The sequence below is a fragment of the Pinus tabuliformis genome, chromosome 6 (assembly GCF_031772625.1).
Source record: "Pinus tabuliformis cultivar Carrire ecotype Pingquan chromosome 6, CPIR1, whole genome shotgun sequence".
Taxonomy (NCBI): Eukaryota; Viridiplantae; Streptophyta; class Pinopsida; order Pinales; family Pinaceae; genus Pinus; species Pinus tabuliformis.
Window position 1 is genome coordinate 329,592,368 of NC_142292.1, and position 17,627 is coordinate 329,609,994.

At 42.3% G+C, this 17,627-nt stretch overlaps 1 protein-coding gene across 2 annotated transcripts in view; it reads left to right on the top strand.

Moving 5' to 3' along the window:
• The window catches only part of LOC149258646 (uncharacterized), a 147,240-nt gene that overhangs the window by 14,212 nt on the left and 115,401 nt on the right, over window positions 1–17,627 (top strand). The window lies entirely within an intron of this gene.

The following is a 17,627-nucleotide window of genomic DNA, read 5'->3' on the forward strand; positions in this document are numbered from 1 at the left end:
ATATACAACTCTTCTTCCATCACCCATCTTCAGAAAAGTTGTCTTCACGTCCATCTGATGAATTGACCATCCCATTTGTGCTGCTAATGAGATCATGACCTTGGTAGTAGTGTACTTGGCCATTGGAGCAAATGTCTCCTCATAGTCTATGTTTTCCCTTTGTGCATAACCCTTGGCGACGAACCTAGCCTTATATTTCTCCACGCTGCCATTGGCAACATACTTGATCTTGTAGATCCATTAAGAGCCAACTATAGACTTGTCCACTAGTTTAGGCACAACCTATAGTAGCGTACTTGGCCACTGGAGCAAACATCTCCTCATAGTCTATGTTTTCCCTTTGTGCATAACCCTTGGCCACGAACCTAGCCTTATATTTCTCCACGCTGCCATTTGCAACATACTTGATCTTGTAGATCCATTGAGAGCCAACTACTGACTTGTCCACTAGTCTAGGCACAACCTCCCATACATCATTGAGCATGATGGAGTTATACTCCTCCACCATTGCATCTTGCCACACCTGATGCTATGCAGCCTCATGATAGTTGGAAGAGTTTGTTAATGACGTCTGTCACCAACACCTTATACCTATCTGACTGTTTGCGCTCTTTGGTGCTCGACCTAGGAGCTCCCACAAACTCCTGCACATCCTTCAATGTCTGAAGCACCTCCTTGTTTCTTCTTCTGTTGGTGGTTGGAGCTTCATGCTCTTCATCCTACCCCTGTTGCGCCATCTGTTGTGAACTCATTAGACCACTTGCACCTTGTGCTCTATTGTCTCTGCGATTGCTGCTAAACCCTTGGAGCTTTAGCTGGCCCACTTTGATCATCTGCTGGCAACTGACGATATTTTTTGAAGGCTTTCTTCTCCTGGAATTTAACATCCTGTCTCACGATGATCTTCCTACTACTAGGAATGTAGATCATGTATGCCTTGGATCTTTCGCTATATCCAACAAGATAACCCTTCTTTGTAGAGTGATCCAACTTGGTGCATTTGTCATCTGACATGTGATAATAAGCTATATTGCGAAAGATTTTGAAATGTCCAACCTCTAGTTTCTTTCCCGTAAAAGCCTCTTCTGGTGTCATCTTCCTCGATGTTCTTTGAGGAACCTTGTTTTGAATGCACATGTTGAAATGTCCAACCTCTAGTTTCTTTCCCGTAAAAGGCACTTCTGGTGTCATCGTCCTCGATGTTCTTTGAGGAACCTTGTTTTGAATGTACATTGCTATGCTACATGCTTTTGACTAGAGAAGTCTAGGCCTGTCTTGGTCATATAACATTGCCCTCACTACCCCAACTATCTTTGTTCTTTCTCTCTACGAACCCATTTTGTTGTGGGTTGTATGGAGCTGTCCACTCTCTTCTGATGTCCTCCTTTGCACAAAACCCCGTGAAGGCCTTATTTGTGTACTCACATCCATTGTTTGTCCGAAACACCTTGATCTTCCTTCCTGTCATGTTCACCACAAGAGCCTTAAACTCTTGAATGTGATTGAAGACCTCATCCTTTGTCTTCAAGGAATAGATCCAAGTTTTCCTGGAGAAGTCATCGGTAAAGATTACAAAATACTCATAACCCCTGATAGATTTTGTAGATAATGGGCCAAATATATCTGAGTGTATCAATTGAAGCACATCCTTGGGAATACTGCTTTTGCGAACTTCCCAAGCATGCACCCTTTGCACACATCGTCATGTTCCATGCTTAACTGTGGAACTCCTGTCATGGTCTCTCTGAGCAACTTGAGTGCTCCATGTTGTAGACACCCCATCCTCTTATGCCATAGATCTCCCATGTCTTTACTATTGCTGCTGCTGATCAATGCCTTTAGTGCCTTTGGAGTATGCTTCGAACCCCAATTTGTTTGACCCTCTTCCAACTTTGGTGTTTAAAACTTTAATGTACATCTTCTTCCCAACAAAATAGGCAGCGTAACCCTTGTCCTAAAGTGCAAAAATTGAAATTAGGTTCATGCCTAAACCTAGCACATGTAGAACATCTATTACAGTGGTACTCTTGCAGTCTTGCTTGACACCCCTTGAGTGTTGATGGTTCCTCTCCCAACTGAAGTACACTTAGTCTTGTTTCCCATCTGGATCTGGAAGTCCATATCCTCTTCCTTATGACTGGGAAAATATTCTCTAACTCCCGTCATATGTGCTGATGCTCCACTATTGATTTATCGGACACCTGTGGATGTAGAGCTAGAGAGGCAAGCTATGAGAGTGAATTTGTCCTCTAACCTTGAAGACAAATTGTCATTGTCCTCTGAAGCTGTTATCTACTTCCATTTCTTTTCTCTCTTCTTCTGGTGTGGACATTGGCTGACATAGTGTCCTAGTTGACCGTAACCAAAGCACTTGATTTTACTCAAGTATTTTTTTCTTTTTTTTTTCTCCTTTTGGGTATGATCCCTTGCTGGACCCTTCTTTGCCTTCCATTTTCCTGCTAGGGCTACATTTTCCTGTTCCTTATCATCCTTTGGAGTTTTGCCATTGTTGCTTCTACTGCTACTGGCCAAGCTAAGTCTAAGCTCCTCCTTAGTGAAATTGCGCCATATGCGATCCCAACTCGGTAACATGGTCTTGTCGATTGATAAGTTGGACAAAGACATCTAGAAAACCCATTCAAGGCCACTCGCACCAACTTGTCATCTCTTGGCTTATCTCCTACCGCAACTAATCCATCCCTGGCAAGTCGAATTTTGGTAAGATAGGTACTAATTTTAGATAACAATGGTATGTTCTATGCTTAAGAGCAATTTTACTTCAATTTTCTTGTTAGCCCAATATCAATATCCAGTTTAGCAATCACATCAACATGATAATAAAATGCAAATAGAACATAAACAATAACGATGGAAGATAAGCCAAGACAAGAGGACATAAGATATGGCATAAGCCAGGGACAAACCCCAACGTGGGGAAACCCTTGATCAATTCTTCTTATAATTCTTCAAAAGTTCAGCAGAGAGAGAGTACAATATACAATTTTCACTTGCCCAATCAAAGTGAAATTTGACTAGTCAAACAACAGTAACAGAAAGCCCTAACTGGAAAGTCAATGCTGGTCAACAGGGCAGATTTTGACCTACAAAACAACTTGGTCAAACTCGATCAATTCGTCCTCCAACAACTAGTCAAATCAGCCCAAAAACAACCTGAAAAAGTCCAGTGAAATCTGGTCATGAAGTCAATGCTGTAGCAAACCCTTCTGCAGTCAACGTTAGTCAAACAATGGTCAAACGACCTCAATTTTTGTGCTAAGAAATGTGGTCTACCCAAACAAAGATCCCCCACACAAAACTGCAGTCAAAACAGGTCAACACAAGTCAAAACAACCTCTTGCAATTTTGGTCAACGCTGGTCAACGACGGGAACAAAAAAGTACAGTCCTTCTTCGCACGTGTGGAGAGATGCCTTTGAAATTCGTACCCAATCAATGAAGGAGAGAGAAGAATGAGTGTGAGACGAGATGACAAAATGAGAAGGAGGCTCCTTGTATTTATATGCAACATTGTGGGCTTGAGGGTGCAAATTAGATGGCTGGCCTACCTTGACAATTTGTCCATAATCAAAATAAATTCATAATTCCATTTGTACATGTCAGAATGAGATGATCTTTAGATCAATCTTACACCTCTCGTAGAGAGGAGTCTAATAAAAATATCAATTGCATCATATGAGCTGTCCAAGGTGAAGTTTGACCCTAGTTGCCAAATTTAACACTCCCTCAACTAGGGAGAACTTCACCTGCCAAACTATCTGACAATTTGTACCATCCCTGTTTCTGCTCTGTTGAACCATGAAGAAAGAAGAAATGATCGAGAATGTATCATACCATTCTCCACTGACCTGAAGTCAGTCTCCAATAATAGAGAGTGTGTCATACCACTCTTAACTTACCCGAAGTTAGTTTCCATTGATCCCAGATCAATATTAACATCCTAGCATAGGGAGTACGATAGTACACGATGTGTCCATCGGTAGTACTATGGTCCCTATCCTCATTTCCCTACTCATTGGCCAGATGAGAAGTACTTCCCATGAACCCCAAACTTCATGGGTAGGATGTGCCGGCAAGAGAAGGTGAACCACTCATCCTGCTCATATGCCATAGGAGAAGGTGAACCACTCATCCTATGCATATCTCAACATGGGGTATCACAGGGGAAGGTGAACCACTCACCCTGTACATTGCGCACCATTAGGGGAAGGTGAACCACTCACCCTATGGTCGCTCATCGCTCCAAGAAGTACCCCAAGCCCCCTGGAGCTCCTAGAGCTCAACATCCATCTCATACGGGACCCTCATAAGAGGGTCTCTCCACGACTCCAAGTTGTTCATGGAAAGTTAAGAATTTGACCTTCCCCAGGGGCTTTGTAAGAATATCGACGATCTAATCATCTGTCCCAATGTGTTGGAGCCTTATTACTCCCCGTTGTACCATATCCTAGATAAAGTGGTACTTGATATCAATATGCTTGGAGCAGTCATGAAACACAGGATTCTCAGAAAGACGAATCCCACTCTGGTTGTCGCAGAAGATCACGGTGGTATCCAACACATGTCCAAACAACTCACTAAAGAGCTTCCTCAACCAAACAGCTTCACAGGAGGCCATACTAGCAGCAATGTATTCAGCCTCAACGGTGCTTAAGGCAACTGACTTCTGCTTCTTGCTCATCCATGATATTGAAGCAGAATCTAGAGAGAAGCAACATATAGATGTGCTTTTACGATCCACCACACTGCCAACCCAGTCTGTATAAAAGAGTAACCATGGAACATCACATTCCTGGCGGTGTATCTCAGTCCATAAGTAATCATGTCTCGAAGACATCTCAAGAGATTCTTGGCAGCAATCCAATGTATGTGATGAGGCTCGACCATAAACTGACTCAATGTATTCATTGCAAAACATATGATGTTCGAACAGGGGTTCACCAAGAACATCAGGGCCCCCACGAGTTGACGATACTTAGAAGGATTTCCCAAATCGGGCCCAACAACACTTTTGCATAACTTCTTGAAATTAAGTTCCATCGGAGTAGTCACGGAGTTGCAATCCACCATCCCAAATCTTTCAAGTAGCTTCACAATATATTTTCATTGAGAAAGGAAAATCTCACCTCGCTTTTGCCAGACCTCTAGCCCTAGGAAATAATGCATCAGTCCTAGGTCCTTCATTTCAAATTCGGAAGCCAACTTCCTCTTACATTGATGAATAAGAGGGTCTGTACCTATCAGAAAGAGATCGTCCACATAGAGTACCAAGATGAGAGTTCTATCATTCTCAACCTTAAAGTAAAGGTTCGAATCAACTTCACTTCTTGTAAATCTTAGCCTCATTAGATAGCTATTGATCCTCTCATACCAAGCCCGGGGGGCTTGCTTCAACCCATAGAGGGCTTTCTTCAACCTACATAAATGTGTCTGATGATCTTGAACTTCGAACCCCTCAGGTTGTTTTACATAGACTTCCTCCTTAAGTGAACCATGCAAGAAGGCAGTCTTGACATCCATCTGGTGTAGATTCCATCCTTGCGAAGCAACAAGGGATATAATCGAACAGATGGTGGTGTAGCGGGCAACTGGTGCAAATGTCTCATCATAATCTACACCTTCCTTTTGAGAGAAGCCTCGAGCAACAAATATGGCCTTGAACTTTTCAGCACTTCCATCAGCTCCATGCTTAATATTGTAGCGCCATTTCGAGGTGACAACAGATTTGTCCTTGGGTCTAGGGACCACATCCCAGACATCATTCTTCATAATTGGCTCATACTCTTTATTCATTGCATCCTTCCAAACTTGGTGCTTTGCAGCTTCTTCGAATGTGCAAGACTTAGATTGAACAATGATGCTCATCGTAGTTAAGTACCCTTGGTACCTATTTGGCTTCTTGCTTTCACGAAATATCCCCCTAGGTGCAACATGTCCCTTGGCATCTTCGAGAGTCTCCCTAAGCCATGAGGGTCTCATTTTTGAGGAGGACAGCTCATGAGGGGGTGGATTAATGGGATCCATTGGTTCTTCAACATCGGGCATCGGCTCATCTTGCGGTTCTCCCTGCTTTCTTGAATCTGCTTCTTTGTCCTTCCTTGGAAGATGAAGGTTACTAATCTTCCCAAGGGCATCATCCTCATCGAAGGTGACATCATTGTAGCCCACAAATGTTTCTTTCTTCCCTGAAGCATCCAATTTGCTTCTCTTTTTCTTTCGGCACATGAAAATATACGGGACTACCAAAAATTCTAAAGTGAGAAACATCAGGTTTCTTACTGGTGAAAACTTCTTCGGGAGTTTTGGAGTCCAACGCTTGATGAGGGCATCTATTTTGAACATACACTGCGGTGTTTACAGCTTCGTCCCATAAGAACTTCGGAAGGCTTTGATCATGAAGCATGGCACAAGTGGCTTCTATGATAGAACGGTTCTTCCTTTTAGCAACACCATTTTGCTTCAAGAGTATATGCGGTAATAGTCTCCCTCTTAATGCTAGCTTCTCTACAATAATTATTGAACTCATTTGATTCATATTCGGTTCTATTATCGGTTCTCAATATTTTGATCTTCTTCTCAGTTTGATTTTCGACAAAAGCTTTGAAAGAACAGAACCATGAGAATACCTTGCCCTTCTTCTTCAAGAAATATATCCAAGTCTTGCGAGAGAAATCATCCATAAAGATAACATTTTATAAATACGCTCCTAATGAGTTCACGGGCATCATACCAGCTAGATCAGACTAAACCAATTGCAATATGTCAGTAGTCCTGCTATTACGTGAGGGGAATGGTCCCCTTGTATGCTTTCCTTCAGCACACCCCTGACAAACACCTTCATGTTCTACTTTAAATTCGGGCATACCTGTCACCATCTTCCTCACATCGGGTAGAGCTTTATAATGTAGATGAGCAAACCTCCGGTGCCATAATTCGGATTGAAGTGATGTGTCGCAAGACATAGCTCCCAATAGACTTCCTCCAACTTGATATAGACTATCAACCCTGAATCCAAGTGTAAATGCATCTTTGAAATTTTTATTTCACACATGTACCTTTCCATCGATGATTGCCACCTTGAATCCTTTGTCCTCCATTGCTGAGATAGATACTAGGGTCTTCTTTAGATCAGGTACATATAGTACTTCTTGTGGATGAATGGTGTTACCTTGATTCAATTGAAGAGTAACATTCCCAACTCCCTTCATGGGATAGGTGGCATTGTCTCCAAGGATAATTTCCAAATTTGTATCCCTTTCAATCATATTTGAAAGACCTTCCTTATACCCAGTGAAGTGGCTCGAGGCACCACTATCAATCAACTAATTTCCTAGTGTTTGGAGGAGATGCAATGGAGAGGGCATATATAAGATAAAATTACTTTTGCTTGTTAACAACAACATTAGGTTCATCATACCTGGTGTTTCTTGATCTCTTGGGAGGGCAACCATTTCCTTAATGAGGAGCGGGAACATTCCTTTTTCCTCGGTTGTTGAATCTACCATTCCTTTGATTGTTGTTGCCCCTGAAATTGTTGTTATTGTGGTTGTCATCATCATGAGGTGTATTCCTTCTATTAGGACACTCCCTAGCATAGTGGCCAAACTTGTTGCAAATGAAGCATCTTCCCTTCCTTCCATTTTGAAACCTGACCTTCCTTGACATTGCTTCTTTGAGCCTGCTTTGTTCTTCTTTTTAGCATGAGCGGAGAATGCACTATGATCATTCTTATTTGAAGGCATATCTAGTTTCATCATCCTTGTTTCTTCTTGAGAACATCTAGTCAACAGTTCTTCAAAACCTGGAATCCTGTCGTTGTTAAGAATAGTGGTGTTGAACACGTGCCATTCACGAGGGAGTCCTACAAGGGCAATGAGAGTAAGCTCCCTATTAGCAATAGCTTCTCCAATCGAAAGAAGATCATTTTTGATCTCAATTAGGATTGAATATCTTCATTTCTTCCCTTCTTTATATCCTTCAGTTTGTTCTTGAGGAAAAGAACTTGGTTTGCATTGCTAGATTTGAACATTCCAACCAATCTGTCATATATCTCCTTTGATGAGTTCAAATCGGAGATGTACGCAAATAAATGCTTATGAATAGAATCCCTGGTGATCTTCTTGGCTTTGACTTCACCTTTCTTGTACTTTGTATTAGCAGCAACCGATGCATTTGAAGGAGGTTCCGAAATCTTTCCTTGCACATAATCCATAACATCTTGCTCTTCTAAAGTAAAATCAAGAGACATCTTCCATGCATGATAATTAGACTTATCATGAAGCTTATCATCAGAGTTGAAGTAGGATGTGGAGGCCATTGAATCTTCTCCTTGATCAGTGATTGCTCCTCTTAGTGATTGCTCTTCTCACTCTTGCTTGGACTTTGTCTTCACCTCAACTCTGATACCATGTTAATTTTAGATAACAATGGTATGTTCTATTATGCTTAAGAGCAATTTTATTTCAATTTTCTTATTAGCCCAATATCAATATCCAGTTTAGCAATCACATCAACATGATAGTGAAATGCAGATAGAACATAAACAATAACAGTAGAAGACAAGCCAATGCAAGAGGACACAAGATATAGCACCAGCCACAGACAAACCCTTATATGGGGAAACCCTTGATCCATTTTTATAATTCTTCAAAAGTTTAGTAGAGAGAGAGAGAGAGAGGACAATATACAATTTTCACTTGCCTAATCAAAGTGAAATATGACCAGTCAAATAGCAGTAACAGAATGCCCTAACTAGAAAGTCAATGCTGGTCAACAGGGTAGATTTTGACCTCCAAAACAACTTGGTCAAACTCGATCAACTTATCCTCCAACAGCTAGTCAAATCAACCCAAAAACAGTTTGAAAAAGTCCAATCAAATCTAGTCAACAAAATTCAATGCTGGAGCAAACCCTTCTGCAGTCAACGCTGGTCAAACAACCTCGATTTCTGTGCACAGAAATGCGGCCTACCCAAACAGAGATCCCCCACACAAAACTGTAGTCAAAACAGGTCAACGCAAGTCAAAACAACCACCTGCAATTTCGGTCAATGCTGGTCAACGACTCAAACATAAAAGTACAGTTCTTCTTCGCACATGTGGAGAGCTGCCTCTGAAATTCGTACCCAATCAATGAAGGAGAGAGAAGAATGAATGTGAGTTGAGATGACAAAATGAGGAGGAGGCTCCTTGTATTTATATGCAACGTTGTGGGCTTGAGGGTGCAAATTAGATCGCTGGCCGACCTTGACAATTTGTCCATTATCAAAATAAATTCATAATTCCATTTGTACATGTCAGAATGAGATGATCTTAAATCAATCTTCTACACCTTTCGAGAGAGGAATCCAATAAAAATATCAACTGCATCATATGCGCTGTCCAAGGTGAAGTTTGGCCTTAGTTGCCAAATTTAACAATAGGAAACCATGTCTTCACCCTTGAGCATTTTAGTGGTCTTCAACATTTCTCTAAGAATCAATTTCCTATTTTCTGTAGGATTTTGGGACAGATTTACAATTGCATTCCACATCTCCCTTGCCATTTACTTCTCTATGATATGAGGAACTATATGGTCCTTGATTCCATCAAGGATAATCCTCTTGACTTTGGCATTCTCCTTTTGATAGGTTTCCAACTGTTGTAGTTTTGCCAGTATTGCTATAACATTAGTCACATACTCCTTCATGCCATGCTCATCCAATAAAATAAATATTATGGCTTTCTAGACGCCAAAGTTGGAGGCTCCATCCAATCTGTCTCGATTTCTCAAACTTGTTACGACCATTCTTGAAAAACTGGAAATGTAATGAAACCTAAAATTTGAAGAATATAAATTTGTTATAAACCCTCAGCTTTCTCTTTGTGTGCCCTGCACTGATTTACTCTTGCAAACCCTTTGCGCTTTAGATCTGTTTTGATGCCATCTGAAATTTCCTTAATTGCAGTTACTAGTATTTATTCTTCTATCTATTGTAGATTATTTGTCCTTAGAAAATAATCACAACAAATAACGAATAAATCACTACTACAATTCTGACATAATAACAGGAACTGAGAAATAATGTGCACACATGATATAAGGAACACCATTATTTTTAGACAAATTGTCCCTAGAAAAACCCTGGTGTTGGGAAAACCGATTCTGCATATGTGGGTTTTATTATAATCTTCAACAAAAATTGAGAATTACAATCTGATTGCCTCTCACTGGCAAATCTCTAGCAAATACTTTTCTCCACTCCCATTGGCAAAATCGAACTAGAAATACAAAGTTTTCTTCTGCAAAAAACAATTCAACCTCACCTAGGATACTCGTACCTTGTCCTGTAACTCGCGCTGGCAACTAGAAAATGTGCACGACCTACTCTGGAAATAAGTTTTGGCAAATACACTGCCTGCGACAAACACTCTGAAGCCTCTTGCTACCCCCTCTGGTAGCTATCTCTAGCACTGGAAATCGAATTGTAGCCTCTGGAACTCACACTAGGTAAACAGGCAATGCACACTAGCTGAATCGGCGTCCCTCTTGAAGAATAATTTGACCTCCCTTCCTCTCTTTGACTATTGGAATATCTTTGGATAATTTGTCTGGAAATTCTTTCCTCAATCTTCTCTGCTGAAACCCTTCTGCTGGTGTTTTCCTTGCTCAAACTGCGCCCTTGCTGTCATTGCAACTGAGTAATTCAAATTGTCTTGTGTGTCTCCAAAAGCCCCCATCGATTTGCTCTTATAATCTCTTATTGAGTAATCAATGGCCACGATCTAATCACAATCAATGACTAAGGTCATCTTGATCCCATCAAATGACTTTTCCAAAAGTCTTTAGAGCAAAATTGATTGACCTCAATTAATCTGATTTAATTAGCTAGTTTTCCTAAGTTAGACTTAGGAAAATATTTAATAATTGGCTAATTAATCTAATTAAGGCATTTTCCGTAGAAACTTTTTTTGTGCCTTGGAGATATTTATCCTCCTATGTTCCTTAGCCCCATAGACACCAATAGAGACTGGAACACCTGTCTGAGTTACCAAAAAACTAATATTTGCCTCAATGATGGATTGATTCTTCTTCCTCTTTGCAACCCCATTTTGTCATGGATTGTAGGGTATTGCATCAAGGTCTTTGGAGGGGTGTGCTTTCCTCTATTGCTTGACCGAAGCACCTTCATCCTTCTACCTATCTGATTCTCCACAAAGGCTGTAAACTTTGTGAACTTGCAGAAAACTTCATCTTTAGTCTTCATAAAATAAATCCAGGCCTTGCTTGAGGAATCACTAATAAAAGAAACATAGTGCATGGTACCTGAGAGTGAAGTGGAAGACATTGGTCCACATACATCGAAATGTATTAGATTAAGCTTCTCTTTTGATCTTTGCTTATTTCTTGGGAAAGTAGTTGTTGAGTGCTTAGTGCACAACCATTGCACACTCCAATTTTCTCAATCTAGAAATCTGGCAATCAATCCCGGCACCATATCCTTCAAGAGGAGAAGGCTCCATAGTGTAGATGACCAAAGTGGTTGTGCCATAGTTTACACAAATTATCATGATAATGCACCATTGGATCAACAAGCAAATCTTCTTTCTTACACTCCATATGCTAAAACTTGACCACTTTCTTGGCTGTAATCTCTTATAATAATTTGATGATCATCAAACTCGTTGATACACTTCAACTCTGTGATGGCTGCAACAAAAAGAAGGTTTTTTGTTAAACTAAAGACATACAAAGCATCATGCAACTTACGGACATCACATAAATGCATTTGAAAGGAGGCGGGGAACATTCCAGTCATTGGATGTGGTATCCTCACCCAACTCCACTTGTATGCCAACATTTTGATATTGAAATTTGCAAAAGGTTTTCTTTGTTGAAAGTCATATGTCTCGATGCTCCTTTGTTCACACACCACCCAACATATGAACCAAATATTTCTTCCCATGATTCAAAGAATACGACTCTTCCTTTTTACCCTTCTAACCCCTATTGGGTCCTCCTTGCTTCTCACCTCCCATGATTTGAAGATGTTAAGTTTTGTAGATGTTCTATGCTAAGAGCAATTTCACTTTTCTCACAGCAATCATACAAGTAGATAAGCAAAAATGCAGATAGAACATATAAGCAGATCTTACAGAAGACAAATTAGAAACAAGAAAAATGTATGTGTTCGTTTCGGCGGTCAACAGGATGCTTCAACCAGCAAAGTCTCCTTTGATCAGCCAGCCCAGCATGTGTCACAACAACCCTCCAACTAGTAGATGAGTCAACCCAAGTCAGTTCTACAAAAGTCAACGCTGTCCTGAAAAGTCAACGCAGGAGCAAAACGGTCAACCCTTTGACCTCGATTTTTGTGCCAGGTAGTACGGCCTTCAAAAATCGAACCTCCCACAAGTTTTCAGCTTGTTTGGACCAAGCGTTGACCAAAGTCAACGCTGGTCAAACTTCTGCGAAACCCTAACAGCAGAAACCCTAGCAGCAGAAAAATCCTCTTCGTCCTTCCCACGTGTGGCTGAAATTCGTCCTCCAGGTAGCTCGTACTTTTAGGATGAGAGAGGAAGATGTGAGTTTTGTTGTGATCAAATTCTCTCCAACTTTTCCTGTATATATATCCATCAAGGAGGGTGTGTGACACATCTGTTGGGCATGTGAGCCTACATTACAAAACTGGCTGACCTTGCACATATAATTTATTAAGAATAATAAATTCAAAATATAAGTTCTGCTCATCGGATTAAGACTATTTTTATATGGATTTTACACCTCTCAGAAAGAGGAATCCAACAAAAATATTAGCTTCTTAATCTGAGCGTCAGAACATGGAGTTTGGACCTAGTTGTCCAAATTTAACACTCCCTCTCAACTAGGGAGAACTCCATCTATTAGTGCAATTAACATCGTGAGTCATCCCGCCGAAACTTGCTTTGCTGGCTTCTTTATTTCAGAACAGAAGTGGGTCAGTCACAAAGACATCATTCCCCGACTGACATAATCAGTCCAGAGGTCCCAGACCTCACAAATCTTGATCCCAGATCAAGTGGTTGGACCATGCCATCCTAGATAGAGAGTACGACAATCTCTGATGCGTCCATCAGTCTTTGCTAATAGTCTCTAGCTTTTCCACACCTCATTGGCCAAATGAGAGGTACTTCCCATGAGCCCTGAACTCAATGGGTAGGATGCATACGGGGCACAGATTAAATGAGTGGCGAACCAGCTCAATAATCACAAGGGTGGGGCAGAAGCATTATGAGTGCTTATAGCTCCGAGAAGCTATCCTCAAAGCCCCCCAGAGCTCCCAGAGCTCATCGTCCAACAGGACCCACATCATAGGGTCTTTCCACGACACCAAGACTCTCACGGAAGGTTAGGAACTTGACCTTCCCCAGGGGCTTAGTGAGAATATCCACGACCTGCTCATCAGTTCCTATATGATCGAGCCTTACAGCGCCTCGCTGTACCATATCCCGGATAAAGTGGTACCTGATATCAATATGCTTGGATCGGTCGTGGAACACAGGATTCTCAGTCATACGAATCCCACTCTGATTATCACAGAGTATTACAGTGGTATCTAGCACATGTTGGAACAGCTCACTAAAGAGCTTCCTCAACCAAACTGCTTCACAACAGGCCATACTAGCAGCAATGTATTCGGCCTCTGCGGTGCTCAAAGCCACCGACTTCTGCTTCCTGCTCATCCATGAGATCGAAGCAGAACCAAGATTGAAACAGCATCCAGATGTGCTCTTACGATCCACCACACTGCCAGCCCAATCGGCATCAGTATATCCCCGGAGTATCACACTCCCGGCAGTGTATCTCAGCCCATGGTTTATCGTGCCCTGAAGATATCTCAAAAGATTCTTGGCACCAACCCAGTGAAAATGATGAGGCTCAACCATCTGTTGACTCAAAGTATTCACTGCAAAACATATGTCCGGACGGGTGTTCACTAAGAACATCAAAGCTCCTATGAGTTGACGATACTCAGTAGGATTGGCCAAGATAGGCCCTGCAGCGCTGCCACTCAACTTCTTAAAGTTGAGTTCCATTGGTGTCGACACGGACTTACAGTCCACCATCCCAAATCTTTCCAGAAGCTTCACAATATACTTTCCTTGAGAAAGGAAAATCTCTCCAGGTCTCTGCCAGACCTCCAGGCCTAGGAATAGTGCATCAGTCCTAGGTCTTTCATCTCGAACTCAGCAGCAAGCTCCCTCTTACATTGATGAATGAGAGGGTCATCACCTGTCAGGAAGAGGTCGTCCACATACAGCACTAGAATGAGAGGCTTTCCTTCCACAACCTTAAAGTAAAGGTTTGGATCAGCATTGCTTCGAGTGAAGCCCAGCTTCATCAAGTAACTATCCATCCTCTCATACCAAGCTCTGGGTGTTTGCTTTAACCCATAGAGGGCTTTCTTCAACCTGCAGACATAAGTGTCTCGATCTTGAACTTCAAATCCCAGAGGTTGTTCTAGATTTCCAGGTCTTTCTTCAGATCTAGGAAGATCTACTACTTTCTTCAGGGAAGCATCTTCGTCAAAAGTGACATCATGGCTTATCTCTAATTCCCTTTGACCAGGTACATAGACTCTATATGCCTTAGAAGTCTCATTGTAGCCCACAAACATTCCTTTCTTCCCAGTAGCATCCAGCTTACTTCTCTTTTCTTTCGGCACATGAAAAATAGACAGGACATCCAAAAATTCTAAAATGTGAGACATCAGGTTTCTTACCAGAGAAAACCTCTTCGGGAGTTTTGGAGTCCAAAGCGGAATGAGGGCATCGGTTTTGAATGTACACAGCAGTATTTGCAGCTTCTCCCCACAGAAACTTTGGAAGACCCTGGTCACATAGCATGGCACGGGCAGCTTCCACAATAGTCCTATTCTTGCGTTCAGCAACACCATTTTGCTCAGGAGTATATGCAGTGGTAGTCTCCCTCTTAATGCCAGCTTCTCTGCAAAAGTCTTTGAACTCATTTGACTCATATTCAGTGCCATTGTTAGTCCTCAAAATCTTGATCTTCTTTCCGGTCATATTTTCCACCAAGGCTTTGAAACCACATGAAAGCCTCATCCTTCTCCTTCAAGAAGTATATCCAGGTTTTGCGAGAGAAGTCATCAGTAAATGTCATATAGTAAGAACATCCCCCCAGGGATGTTACATGCAACATACCGGAAAGATCAGAATGGACCAGTTGCAAAATCTCAGATGTCTTTGTGACACTTGAGGGGAAAGGTCCCCTTGTATGTTTTCCTTCAGCACAGCCCTTACATACACCTTTATGATTATTTCCAAAATCAGGCATCCCTGTCACCACCTTCCTTGCTTCGGGAAGAGCCTTGTAATGAAGGTGTCCAAATCTTCGGTGCCATAGTTCGGTTACAAGTCATAGCTCCCAACGGACTCCCTCCAACCTGGTAGAGTGTACCAACCCTAAAACCAATTGAGATAGCTTCCTTGAGGCTCTTCTTCCACATGAGTACCTTTCCATCAGAGAAAGTTACATTGAATCCTTTGTCTTCCATGGCAGATACAGACACAAGGTTCTTCTTCAATTTGGGTACATAGAGTACATCTTGTAGATGGAGGACTTGTCCTTGAGACAAGTGGAGGGTCACAGTCCCGGTCCCTTTCTTCCGCCTATTCTTATACACTACTATACACCTGTACCGGTGCTCCCACGGCTCACCGAAACCTGCACCCGATATCTGTACAGACCGTATACAATTCGAGACTCCAAACCTACGTCGTGCAGCAATACGTAACAATCTACCAATGAATCAATCCTCCGGTCTGCCCACGTGACAGCCCTTGATTTGTCCACGTAACAACAACGGGACTGATATATCGAACCGACAGTCCACAGCCTACGTAACCCTTGCGCAGTTTATCCAAGCGCACCGTGTCCTCGAACCCCTGCGCTACGTTACCTCCAGCTACTGTCCAATTCCTGTTTGTCCACCGAGGCAATTTGGCCTTCTTCGTGTTCTGTCTGCATACACAACTGTACGCCTGAGAGATAGTCCCGCCAACCAGTGTAAGCCTTTTATATCTCCGTTGTATAGCCAGTTGCATAAATACTTCGACCAAAAACCCGATAGCTGGCTCGTTTGTCTCAGCAGCTCCGCACAGTTTTCTCCGCTGTTACTCCAGACGTATCAGCGTATACAAACCTGCGCATATATCAAATACTGATCCACGCGTCCGTTTATCAACAAGCCCGCAGTTGTTGCTGATATTTATCCACGTGTCCACGTGTTGTTGGCGCAACTCCTTAGCTGTTCACGCCAATATCCACAGTCTACGTGTAGGCTGGGCAGACTTGCGCGTTTTTCCCTTCGCTGTCTGCTGCCAACGTCCTGACGCATATACCAACCTGCGAATTACATATACTCAGTCAACCATCGACGCATGCTTCGACATCCCGCCGTTCACGCGTACTTCTGTAGTTCTGTAAATTCCTGGCCACTTGGCAGTCGCAGATCTCTGTCCACACGTTGTTTTAATCAGACCTCCCTGAGCTTCTACGCCGGCGCATTTATATAAACCTGCATATATATTATGTCCACGCGTCGTCTCAGCAGACCCGCTTCTCCTTCACCGTCTACTTCAACCGTCCCGACGTAACATATAAACTGGCATATATATTACAGTCCCGCGTATATTTCTTCCACTGCCCACGCGTCAGATTATTAACGCCCGGTGCATTACCACAGCCCTTAGACCGAAGCCTGACAATTTACTGCATATGTGAATTCCTGCGCGGTCCTGGAATATCTATCTTCGTGACAGCTGCCCATCAACTAACGCAGGCCCTGTCCACGTGACAGATTCTCGACCCACCCGCGCAAGATCCTTACTCCTCTGTGTTTATCAGAAGCCGGCAATCTTATAGCATGCGTAAAACCCCTGCGCGTTAATTATTCATCTAATCCACGCGGTCACACACCCATAGCCACTGCCGAACTCAACCTGCAAGATATTCCTTCTACGCTGCCCTCCGAATGAACCTGAACACTCATCCGACCTGCGCAACCAGATAATCATCTCTCACTGTCCCACCGAATCTCGAACAGGAACTCTATGTGACCACCGCATAGATTAGGCACATTAGAACTGCGCCCTTTCTCCTTTGAGATCCAAAGACCCGATGATTGATTGATATAGATCGAGTTTGTCTTCACCTCAGCTCTGATACCATGTTAAGTTTTGTAGATGTTCTATGCTAAGAGCAATTTCACTTTTCTCACAGCAATCATACAAGTAGATAAGCAAAAATGCAGATAGAACATATAAGCAGATCTTACAGAAGACAAATCAGAAACAAGAAAAATGTATGTGTTCGTTTCGGCGGTCAACAGGATGCTTCAACCAGCAAAGTCTCCTTTGATCAGCCAGCCCAGCATGTGTCACAACAACCCTCCAACTAGTAGATGAGTCAACCCAAGTCAGTTCTACAAAAGTCAACGCTGTCCTGAAAAGTCAACGCAGGAGCAAAACGGTCAACCCTTTGACCTCGATTTTTGTGCCAGGTAGTACGTCCTTCAAAAATCGAACCTCCCACAAGTTTTCAGCTTGTTTGGACCAAGCGTTGACCAAA